This window comes from Gossypium arboreum, chromosome 3 (assembly GCF_025698485.1).
Source record: "Gossypium arboreum isolate Shixiya-1 chromosome 3, ASM2569848v2, whole genome shotgun sequence".
NCBI lineage: Eukaryota > Viridiplantae > Streptophyta > Magnoliopsida > Malvales > Malvaceae > Gossypium > Gossypium arboreum.
Genome location: NC_069072.1, coordinates 4,208,664 through 4,218,725, shown reverse-complemented (window position 1 = coordinate 4,218,725; position 10,062 = coordinate 4,208,664). Strand labels below are relative to the sequence as shown.

At 32.3% G+C, this 10,062-nt stretch overlaps 1 long non-coding RNA gene across 1 annotated transcript; it reads left to right on the top strand.

Moving 5' to 3' along the window:
* Positions 1-3,209: 3,209 nt before the first annotated feature.
* On the top strand, positions 3,210-5,719 carry LOC128290230 (uncharacterized). Its single transcript, XR_008279882.1, has 2 exons — positions 3,210-3,286; positions 5,470-5,719. It is a non-coding gene; the product is annotated as an uncharacterized LOC128290230 (long non-coding RNA).
* Positions 5,720-10,062: the final 4,343 nt, after the last annotated feature.

Below are 10,062 nucleotides of genomic sequence, written 5' to 3'. Positions count from 1 at the left end.
ATTTTCTTATATTACTGTCACACTCGTTATTCGCCTCAATATATTTCTAGATCCTTTAATTATCTTTATTTCGCATCAATTTGCTTAGCATTATTTCGAAAATCTTATTCTTGTTTTTAAATAAGCGAGGCAATATATCGATGTGACATTAGGCCGCGAGTTTCATCGCTATGTTGGATGGAATTTTTAGGCCCGTGTTAACACGGTATATCCTTCTCAAAATAAAAAATTGAAAGTTTTCGTCTTTTGAATTGGATCACAATTGAATATTACTTTGAACTCATATTTTTGAAAATCAAGACAACACTTGTTTATGAGATACCATTTTTTGGGCGTCGCGAGGGTGCTAATACCTTCCTTGCGCGTAACCGACTCCCGAACCCTAATTTTTCTCTGGCTTTTTAACGTAGACCTTAACTCGGCCTTTTTCTCGTTTTTTTTTAAAAAAATTTAATAGGTGTCCGATCACACCTAGTAAAAAGATCGGTGGCGACTCCCGGTTTAATCTAAAATCAAATTTCAAATTCCAAGTTTTTAATCGCCACAATTAGCGACCCGAAACCAAAATTTTTACGTCGCTACAAATATTATGAAATAAATTTTGGATATAAATATATATATAATCATATATATATTCGTTCATACTAGTAGTAAAGGCCCATGATAATAATAGTTGGATTCTTGTGGTTATGCGAATAGATATCTATATATGTGTTGGATCATATAGTGATAATCTAATCTAGAACATTGATTTTATATTTGGTTATTATGACGTCATAGCATTCGGCTATGTTAGTCTTATGCAAGAAAATGCTATTATCCATTTTATTTGTAAGTTCAAAGCTAAAGTTGGCTTTATTAATACAGTACGACTTAAATTGAAATGAATTGATTATATTTTGGAATTGTTTATTTGCTTTAAACTTACTAAGCTATGTTAGCTTATTTTGTGTATATGATTCTTTATTTTATAGATTTTCAATTCAAGTTGCAAGCTTGGGGATTGTCAGCAAAGTTTATCACACTATCAATAGCCTCGGTATTTAAATAGTTAAACCCGTATTATGGCATGTATAGGCTGGTTTTTATTTCGAAAATGTTGAAAGTTGGTTATGTATATAAGCCGTGCGAAAATGGCTAAATTATTATATTAGTGATCGGTTATGATAGGTAAGACTTATATTAATCTTGATTACTTAGTTGTGTGCCTTAAATGCAATAATATATGTGATGAGCACCATATGTTTTGATAATGGCTTGCGTATTATTTTAAACTAGGTTGTGTAAATTCTTAGTCAACTGCTTAATGATCTTGTCTATTAGTAATTGATGTTGGAAAATTTGGATGTGTAAGTGACTATTTAAACAGCAGGATTCGGCCATGGAAGTGCATTAGTTCAACGTGCGTTTAGTATGTTTATTAATGTGTGATGGTGAACATTAAATACAACATTGTTTCAATGATGAGTGGCTATGTTCTAGCTTGGTCAGTTTGATTAATAGGCGGCAAATAATGTATATAATTCATGATTAACCTAATTGATTAATTGTTATACAAAATTGATGTTTAAATGTTTGGTATAGCCTTGGCTTTTGGGTAAATGCGTATCTTGCATGCATTTATGATGAATAAGTTAAATATAAATGTTTTGTTTTATATTAAGCCTACATCAAGGGAGTAATCATAATACACATTTGACTTGCTTTAATAGTATGCACATTCGGTCACATATTCCATTATTAAAGACATTGAATTATTACAAATTTTGAAGTTTATTTATGAATTAGGTTGAGACATGCGTACGTGATAATTAGACTTGTTATGTTATTTTTGGTTTTCGCATACTGTGTATGTATGTAAAGTTTTTTTTTTTTATGATTATGAGTGCTTATTACCTGTATACATATAGTTATAGGAACTTGGTAAATAAGTGTAAGTAGTGAATGGGTATAATGCAATATATAGATTATATTTAATATTGTTGTTTCATGTGGGTAATATGATTATTCACATATACATGAGGTGAAATGTTCTAATTTAAAAGTAGTATTAATTTATGAAATAAGTTTTAATTAACCTTTGAGACTTATGTTTGTGATTAATTATGCATATATATGCATGTGTTCATTTGAGATTGTGTTTTAATTCAGTAATGCCTTACGACCCTGTTTCGGCGACGGATACGGGTTAGGGGTGTTACACGAACATAGTCCTCTTTTTCTGAGACTGTAAAACCCTCTGGTTGTTGTATGTAAATATCCTCTTCAAGTTCTCAATGCAAAAATGCAGTTTTTACATCTAACTGTTCAAGCTCCAAATCAAGCATGGCCACAATACCAAGTAAAGCTCGAATCGAACTATGCTTCACAACTAGGGAGAACACATCTGTGAAGTCCACTCCTGGAATTTGACTGTAACCCTTCGCAACAAGCCTTGCTTTATATCTGGGTTTTTCAACTCCTAGAGTCCCTTCTTTCTTTTTAAACACCAATTTACAACGAATAGTCTTCTTACTTTTAGGAAGTTTCACAAGATCCCATGTTTTGTTTTTGTGAAGTGATTCCATCTCCTCTTGCATAGCAAACATCCATTTTTCTGAGTCTTCACAGCTAACCGCCTCAAAATAATTAGATGGCTCTTGGTTTGTGTAACAGCCCGTTTTTTTACGGTTGATCGGAACAGTGGTTTCGGGGCCACCAAATCCGAACGAGTAGGTTGGTAAATATTATATTTAATATTTACTAGTTAATTGTGATTTTAAAAATGTTTTTGATATTGTGATTTTTGTTTTATAAGCGATTTATTAAGTTCAAGTGGTATGACCCTAAGGTCAAGTAGGTTTAGAAAATGAGGTATCGGGACCTTGTTTCTATAAACCGAGTCGTAAATATTTTTATAAATATTTACATAGTGGCAATAAGATGGTATTAAAGTTTCGTTGAAAAAATTTATCGTTTCGATAGTTAATTAAACAATAAGGACTAAATTGTGTAAAGTGCAAAAGTTGTGTTCTATAACCTAAAGGTATTAAATAGATATAGAACTTAAAAGTAGAATTCCTTATTTGGTAATTAGCCCATTAAAGAGATAGTGGGATATGATGGCTTGGCATTTGGTGTAATAAATAAAGTGTATAAAGGTTAATATTGTAGATTGGTTAAAAATAATAATAAAATGAATATAATAAAAGAATCAAGGTGTCATCTTTTTCATTCTCTTTTTACCAGCCGAATATGAAGGCTTGAGAAGCCATGGAAGAAGCTTCCAACTTTCAGCTAATGCAAGGTAGGCTTTTCTAGTCCCGTTTTTAATTATTTTTATATTTTCGGGATCGTTGTTACTTAATCTATCTAATGAGGGGACTATTTTGAAAAACCATTGAATAGTTTGATATTTTCCATTGATGAGTATAATAGGGCTTTGAAGTTTAATGGAAGAATATGAGTCCTTGTTGATAGTTAAACACTTTTTGTTAAGTGAATTTTTGTGAAATTGACAATTAAGGGCTAAATTGATAAATGTGAAAAATTTGTGGTTAAAATGTCAAATAAATAAATGTGTGGGCTGCTAGAGACACTAGTGATATTCGTCTATAGTAGAATTTTACTCAATTTCATGAATTTGCATTTTTATGATATAGGGACTAAATTCTAAAGAAGTTGAAATATTAGGGGCAAAACTATAATTTTGCCATAAAGTGAATTATGGACTGTTTTGATACCATGAACATTTGGCTAAGCTTAATTATGGTTAAAAATGGTTAATTTGCATGTTTTGAGCTCAGGGACTAAAATGAATAAAAGTAAAACTTTAGGGGTAATTTTGTAAAAATGAAAAAAATGACCAAATTGTATGAAATGAGGTGTTTTAATGTCTAAATTAATATACTGAATGAAATTATTAATTTAGATCAAGATCGGGTGGAAAATCGAGAAAAATAAGAAAATTACCAAAATGCCCCTGAACTTTGGTATCTCTACAATTTAGCTGTAAGTTCATATGCAATAAGCATTGTTAAATTGATGTTTCTAATGCTTTAATATTGTATAAATTGTATATCGTGAATATTTTAATGTCGACGACATATCGACAAAATGTGGCACTTAGTGTGCCGGGCAATCAAATATGGTACTTTCGATTATACGAAATATTAAGAATGGCACTTAGTGTGCGAGATATTGAGAATGACACTTAGTGTGCAAAATATCGAATGATTCAAAGGGAAATTATAAATTGTGATTGAATGATTAAATAGAGCAAAGTGAGCAGTATACATGCTATATTATATGAATTGTTTATAAGACGACTTTATAATGGTGATATTTGGGCTTTGAGCCTAGCAAGCTTTAAGCTGGTGAATAATATTATCGGGTTTAAAACCTAGCGGGCTAAATGCGGTGATTTGATAAAAGTCTAAGACTATGAGACCTTGTGTTAAATCGGTAATTGAATTTGTTCAATGCATTAAGTTGGCCAGGTATGTGATATATTCTTATGCATGTTAGATCGATTGGAATTGAATCATGAGTGTGAAATGAGAAGCATAGGTGAAAATGCCTATGTCGTATAAGTGAGTAAGGGCAAAACTATCGTAAATTATCGATAAGGGTGGACTATGTGCGGAATCATCTTATAATTGCTAATTTGAACGGTTGTGTGCGAATCATTGAGCATGATGTATTGTATTGAGATTATGCTTGAGTGAAATTATAGATATGTGATGAAATTGATTGGTGATATACATGTTTAAATAATGTGAATGCAAAGAATGTGTGAAAGAGTAAATTTGTAATAAATCTGCTTGGGATAGCAGCAGTAACGTGATTTTAGAAAATCACCATAAATTGTTGGAGTTGAGTTAGAAGCTGAATAAATTATGTAATTAAACCTTAATGAGTCTAGTTTCTTATAAAAGAAACCGTGTAAGCAAAAGAATTGCTGATAATGAGATATTTGAAGTGGCGTGGGATAGAGTCAAATGACTTTGGGGTCCCCTGTTCTATTTTTAGAAAATCATTATAATTTGTAAAAAAATGGTTATAAGATAAAATTTATATTCTTAAACTCCTTAATTAGTCTAGTTTCAAATGAAATCAAATAGAACATATTTTGAATTCTGTACAATGAGAAATTTGATTTGTAGTGAAGAGTGGTCAGATTAGTCAAACAGTGAAATAGGGGAAACTTTAAGAAAAATCTGGTATTGATTGGCCAAACCTAAAATTCTGAAAATTTTATGGATGGAAGATATGTGAGTCTATTTTCAGGGAAAATTAACGGAAATTGATTTGGAGTTTTGTAGCTCCAGTTATAAATAATTTAGTGACTATTGCTCAGGAAGACAACTTGTAGTGAATTTGTGATTATGTTGTAAACATTGATAAAACTTGTTAATGAGTTGCTTATTGTTTTCTTATGAACTTACTAAGCGTAAAGCTTACTCCCCTTTTCTTTCCCATATTCCCTAGGGTTGCCAGGTTAGCTCGGGTTGGAGGCCGTCAGAGATATTATCACATTGTCAAGTCTACGCTATCGGCGTAAGTAAATCTTAGTGTTTCGAGTCTATGGCATGTATAGGGTTGTAAAGTTGAGTAAGTAAATGATACAAGACTAAGATATTGGTAAATATTTGATAATGCCTCATGAATATTTTGGGCCTTGTAAGCCCGATTAAAGGATAATATACGTGTGTATGAAAAGTTTAAAATTGATCAAAAATTTTTGGTTTTATATAAATGGATGAGTTTAAATCTGGTAGCACCTCGAACCCTGTTCCGGTGAGGGATACGGGCGAAGGGTGTTACAGTTTGCATCTATATCTTCAGCCACATTTAAAGCACAAGCAACTAAATCAGATTCGGCATACTTTTTTGGAGGTTTAATTTTTCTTCTAGTTCTGTTTTTGGTGATAGAGTATTGTGGTGAAGAAGCAACTCTATTCTCAATTTTTGTACTGGCTTGAGGAGTTGACTCTGTATTAATCTGATGCTCCACCTGCTTTTTATTTTCTTTATTGGAAGAGTCTTTAAGAGATAAGTTAGGTAGCATAGCAGTTTCATCAAAAACAACATCTCTGCTAATCACAACTTTTTTATTTTCAGGACACCATAACTTATACCCTTTTACACCAGCTTTATAACCAAGAAAAACGCATTTAATGGATCTCGATTCTAATTTTCCATTATCAACATGAGCATACGCAGGACACCCAAAAATCTTTAAATCAGAATAATTAGCAGGATTCCTAGACAATACCTCTTGTGAAGTCTTTTTCTCAATGGCAATTGATGAAGATCGGTTGATCAAAAAACATGCAGTAGAGGCTGCTTCTGCCCAAAATGACTTTGGTAAGTTGGCATTTGACAACATACATCAAACCTTCTCCATTATCATTCTGTTCATTCGTTCTGCAACGCCATTTTGCTGTGGAGTATGGCGAACTGTCAAGTGTCTCATGATCCCTTCTGACTTGCACAATTTATTAAACTTATCAGAACAGAACTCTAAGCCATTGTCTGTATGGAGGTATTTTATTTGTTTTCCCGTCTATTTTTCAATCATAATTTTCCAAGACTTAAATGCAGAAGACACATCGCTTTTCTGTTTCAGAAAGAACGCCCAAACTTTTCTGGAAAAATCATCAATAAAGGTTAGCATATAATTAGCTCCACCTCTCGAAGGCACTCTAGATGGCCTCCACAGATCAGAATGAATTAACTCCAATATTCCCTTCATGTTATGGACTCCTCTGGTGAATCGAACTCTCTTTTGCTTCCCAAAAATACAGTGCTCACAAAAATTCAGTTTGCAAATTCCTTGCCCATCAAAATGTCCTCTTTTGCTCAATTCTGCCATGCCATTCTCACTAATATGGCCTAGGAGCATATGCCAAAGTTTAGTAATATCATCATCTGACAAGGAAGAGGAAGCGACAACTGCATCACCAGTAACAGTAGAACCCTGCAAAATATATAACTTGGCAATCTTTCTCTACCTTTCATCACAACAAGGGAACCTTTGGAAATCTTTAAAACCCTACTTTCAGCTGTGTATCTGTACCCTTTTGAATCAAGAGTACTAAATGAAATTAAATTTCTTTTCAATTCTGGAACATGTCGTACGTCACTAAGTGTTCTGACAACTCCATCAAACATATTAACTTTAATTGTTCCAATACCTGCGATTTTATACAAAGTATTATTTCCCATCAAGACAATACCTTTAGATAGTGTTTCGTAAGTTGTAAAACCAATCCCGATTAGGACTAATGTGGAAGGTACAACCTGAATTAAGTATCCACTCCTCGCTTACTTTAGAATCATTGACAGAAGTGACTAGAAGTTCACCATCGCTGTAGTCTTCTACAACATCAGCTTCACCAGAATTTTCTGGTTGTTTTCCCTTTTGATTTGTAGCCTCCCTTTAAATCTTATTCTGTATCTTGTAGCACTCAGATTTAATGTGCCCTAGTTTTACCTCTGTTTGAAGACTTTGATCTACCCTTAGATTTACCGTGAGGATTCCGTTTCTGTGTCCATCCACTATCATTATCAACATTCCAATCTTGTCTCCCATGAACAATGAGACCCTCTCCTTGAGAGTCAGGTTTAACCACAAGATGCTTCATCTTATTATACGAGGTCAAAGAATCATAAACCTCATCAACTGTGAGAGACTCGCGGCTATATAAAATCGTGTCTCTAAAGGTTGAATAAGACGGGGGCAACGAACTAAGTAGAATCAACCCTAGATCTTCCTTATCATCCTGAACCTCCATGACCTCCAAGTTTGAGAGAATTTCTTTAAACACTGTTAAGTGTTTATGTACAGACGCACCTTCCTCCAAACAATAAGCATAAAGACATTGCTTCATATGCAACTTGCTTGTTAGAGTTTTCGACATACATAATTGTTCTAGCCTCTTCCATAATGAAGCGGCGGTCTTTTCTTTTATCACATCCTGCAAAATTTTGTTGGACAAATGCAGATGTAATTATGTTAATGCCTTTCGATCCTTATGCTTCTTCTCTTCATCTGTTAATGTCGAAGGCATCTTATCTATCCCTAGCAGGGCATCCTCCAAATCCATCTGCGTAAGGACTGCTTGCATCTTAATCTGCCACAACGCAAATCTGGTGTTGCGATCCAACAGCGAAATTTCATACTTTAAAGACTCCATTACAGTGATCGAGATGAACAACCCGGAAGCTTTGATACCAATTTGTAAAAAATAAAAAATAAAATAAAATAAAATAAAAAACACACAAAGATTTTTACGTGGAAACCCTTTTGGGAAAAAACCACAGGGAGGAGAAGAAAATTCACTATGTCGAATTCGAATAATTACAAGAGGAATAGACTATGTCTATTTATAGGCTTGTAAAGCTATATTCTAATAAGACTAAAACATCTTATTCTAATCAATATCAAATAGATGGAATTTAATAAGGTTTAAAAAACCTTATTCTAAAATAAAATAAAAGAAGTGTAATTCTATATGGATTCTTCTTTTATTTAATTTACCACTATATTTTATTTAAATAAGGATTCGGGTCACTTAATTCTAACAGTAAAATAAAACAGCCACCTAGTCTCTTACATCTTGTGGCCATCTATTACAAAGGAAAAATAAACTTTACCAGATTTTATTGTGAAAGTCCTTCTGTAAGTGTTGACGTACTTCCGGACATCATCTTCTTTAGACAGGTTAAAGAGCTTCCTAATCTTGGATGCCCTCTTTGGAGCTCTCATCCTTGTCTTTCCAGTGTCAGTCAGCCCAAGCATTCATTCTCACCCTTCTTCACTAAAACCAAGTTCAAAACAGACAAGTCATGGCTAACAATGCATCCACGAACAGACTTTCTTCTTCTCTCCCCATTATGCCTCCCATGTCCTCAGAAGCAAGGGGTACCCGCTCAAGCACCATAAACGCAATCAAGCTCCAATTCTGCAGAGGAAGACATGAAGGCAAAAACCTAGATTCCAAGTGAGACACCAAGAAATAGAGATCATAATGGTAAGGCAAAAGAAAATCAAATAACCAAGTCATGTATGATTAGACAACACAAATCAAATTAGCCTAAATATATATTACCAACAACGTTGATGCCTAGATGGCAAACGAAATATAATTCTTTAACATTCACCAACTTCATTAAAGCCCAAAGATTTAAGGAAATGGATGTTTGGTAGTCACAAAACATGCTGTTACGTTTCCCCAAGTTTTGTTTGGTAGTAACAGAGAGACAGAGGTTGAAGGAAGAATGGGAAAACATGGAGAGTTGAGCTGCAAAGGAAGTCAGAAAGAACAAAGAAAAAGAAAAAGAAATTCTAAAAATTTCAAGTCAGTTTTAGTAAAATATTTAACAGCAACTAAAACCAAAAGATTTAATTTTAAAAACTTTAGTGACCAAATTAAAAAAATTAATAATTAAGTGATCAAAATAAAATAAAATAAACAGTTTAGTGACTATTTTATATTTTACCATTTATAAAAGGAATATTTAATTTGATTTCTTTAATCTATATAACTATATACAAGTGGAATACCTCTCTCCATTTTTTTTGTATTTTATGGAAGAATGGTAGATTTCAATTTTAATGTTATGCTACACTCAAATTTTAGACTATATAATAACATTTAAATTTCAATTTTGGTCCCTGTGTTATACTCGAGTTTAAGATTCAATCTTTATCTTGTAATTTTTGATATGATTTGGTACCTCAATTCTTTTACAATGTTATTGATTAGTTCAAATACTTTGTTTTGATTAAAATGCTGATGTAATTTTTAAGAATTATTAATACTATTAATTATTTAATTCAAATCCATTGCAATGTGATTTTTTAATAAGTGAGTTTTTTTAATTTAAAAATATTATGCCAATGAATTTAGTAAAAGAATGTAATAGTGCTAAAAATTAAATCAAAATTTTAAATTTTAAAAATAGAGGACTAAATTTCTAAAAATAAAAATAAAAATATTAAATTTTAAATATATAAAGAGTATACAAACTTGAAGTATATTTTAATATTCAAATATTTACTTTAGAATTTAACCT